We start from the raw sequence: 2,712 nt of genomic DNA on the forward strand, positions 1-2,712 counted from the left end.
TTAATGTTTTTGAATCGTCGCTCCGGCTGGACAGGGCATCACAGTATGGTAAGGGGTGTAACATTTCAGTCACACGCTTGAGGTATTCGGTCAATCACAACACACTGGATAGCAGGCCAATCAGAGCACACCTCGCTTTACAGACCGATGAGCTTTGTAAAAATCGACACGTTTCAGAAAGGTGGGGCATAGAGGAGAAACAATAATGTACAGTATGTGGAAAATAATGTGTTTTTTGAACCTTAAACCGCATAAACACATTTCATTACACCAAATACACCAAATAATGTTCTTTTTAGCAACATCATATGACCCCTTTAATCTTTTATTTTACAATTAAAATAATAATAATTTACAGCCTGTCTATTTTTATCTATATATGGGAATTGCATGTCAATAAATATTTTTTTCATTGTGGTTTAAATGTCCAAACAGCTCTCATCCTCGTTTTCTAACTACATTTCCCATACAAACATACGCCCCAACGTTTGCGCATGCGCACTGACGTCAAGCCCCCAAGCCTAAAAGGGATGACGTCACCTGCCTGTCGGATCGTGCTGTATTGTTGCACAGGGGAATGAGAGCGCACGAGCCCAGAGCGTTCGCGGGGAGGATGGGACTGTTTACAAGGTAATTTCTCAATCTCAGACCTCAAACTGACAGCTACATGACACGTCCAGAAAAACAAATAGTATAAATACAGCCGACTTTGGACTTCTTTTGAAGTGATTTGGCTTTAAAGGGTGGGACATAGAGATGCATGCAAAATCGGCGGTTCAGTGGGCGAATGACTCTCGTCTAATTTATAAAACAAATGAAATACATTTGTTTTCATTTTCGATACATTTGATTGTATTGAAATCGTCTCTTTGTGATTATTTCTTGACTTTGATTTGTTCACTTCAGAAACTGCACTTCATAGTGTTTTTCTTTAGTCTACCAACTCATGACAGTTTGATACAATGTTGCCATTTAAAACTCATTTACATGCTAGATTTACTTCAGTTCAATTCAGACAGTAGTTGTCACTGTTTTACCAGATGTTTTGCTACAGTTCATGAAGGACAAAGGGAAGTTAATGAGTAACCTTTCTTTTGATGCGAGTTGTGTTTTGATAATGAAATGTTTTACGAAGTGAAACTTAAATATCAGGAGTTTATTCACAACAGAAGTATACACTAAGTTTAGTGCAATGGAGCACAATGATTGTTAGTAACTTGTGGTCTTGATGGAGTATGCATTGGTTTTTGGCGCATTTGTTGTAGTTTTTTTCTCTTGGGTTGATACTGTGGTTGTTGAGGACAAAACTGAGGCCATGGTATTCTTTGGAATATGATCTGATCCATGAAGACCCTATGCATTTTATGGCGTTTGGATTTATAGATTTGAGGTCATGTAGTAATATGTTTGTGTTCTCTTAAAAAAATAGTCAAAGTTCACATTTAGTAGATGCATGCATCTAAACTTTGTCTTTCTTTTTTGGAAAAAGGAGCAAAAATATTACTACTATCCAAGTTTTTGTCTAAAAAAAAAAAGGAATTGTTTTCCCCAAAATGAAAATTTGCTGAAAAATTATTCAACAACGGTCCATTGAAGATGTAGATTAATTTGTTTCTTCATCAGAACAAATTTGGAGAAATGATGCATTACATCATTCGCTCACAAGTAGATCCTCTGCAGTGAATGGGTGCCATCAGAATGAGAGTTCAAACAGCTGATAAAAACATCGCAATAATCCACACAATTTCAGTCCATCAATTATTGTCTTGGGAAGCGAAAAGCTGTGTGTTTGTAAGAAACAAATCCATCAAGGCATTTTTTAACTTTAAACAGTTGCTTCTGGCTAAAATATTCTCATATTGATGGCACCCATTCACTGCATAGGATCCACTGGTGAGCAAGTGATGTAATGCTAAATCTGTTCCAATGAAGAAACAAACTTATCTACATCTTGGATGACCTGAGGGTGAATGAATTTTCAGCAAAATAAAATTTCTGGGTTAACTATTCTTTTAAATCTTCTCCCTGATTCTAACTTACTTCCTTCCTTCAAAAGGAAATATGTCAATTTGGCAAGAAAGACTGCTTGTCAAGCAATTTCATGGGGTCTTTTACATGCCGTAGCTTTACCACAAAGATCAGTGACTGATACTGAAGCTGTGTGGGGTGTGTTTCCTGATAGTTTGGATGATTAAAATAATCCTCCTGGGATTTGTGTGATAATATTTTCTCCTTTATCATTAATTTCATTAATTCCAATTGTTCAAAGTAGAACAATTATACCTTTGGTAACGTCTGCACGCAATCCACCTCGACATGTTAAATTATTGCAATAACAAGCAGTTATAACATTCTTCTATGATCAAGCTCACAAGCACAGACTTGCAGCGACAGTCTAAGTATTAAAGCAAAGAAGCGTCTCTGACCGAAATTGCTGCTCGCTCATGGATGTAATGTAGGTTCGTTCGCATCGAAAATCATTGCCACATTCCTTTATATCCGTGACTGCTCATCCGGGGCCATTTGACCTTATTAATCTGTTGCACCGTGCAGTGTTTAGCGTCTCTCGTTTAGTCACACCGCTAGTGCTTAACATGCTGGGCGATAAGCCAAATCCCTCCAGCATGGCCCAGAATTGCATGCCTGCAGTCCCAGCCCTTGGTCTTTTTTTTTTTTTTTTGGGGGGGGGTTTATGTGAAGGGGGTGTGTGTG

The 2,712-nt window shown here is 37.9% G+C and overlaps 1 protein-coding gene across 1 annotated transcript in view; it reads left to right on the forward strand.

Moving 5' to 3' along the window:
* Window positions 1-554: 554 nt before the first annotated feature.
* Window positions 555-2,712, forward strand: part of LOC107693144 (disheveled-associated activator of morphogenesis 1-like) — a 67,873-nt gene continuing 65,715 nt past the window's right edge. Inside the window, exon 1 of the mRNA XM_016492417.1 lies at window positions 555-630. The gene's annotated coding sequence lies outside the window, so the exon portion shown is untranslated. The remainder of the gene's footprint in view (window positions 631-2,712) is intronic.

The sequence above is a fragment of the Sinocyclocheilus anshuiensis genome, unplaced genomic scaffold, assembly GCF_001515605.1.
Source record: "Sinocyclocheilus anshuiensis isolate Anshui unplaced genomic scaffold, SAMN03320099.WGS_v1.1 scaffold222, whole genome shotgun sequence".
NCBI lineage: Eukaryota > Metazoa > Chordata > Actinopteri > Cypriniformes > Cyprinidae > Sinocyclocheilus > Sinocyclocheilus anshuiensis.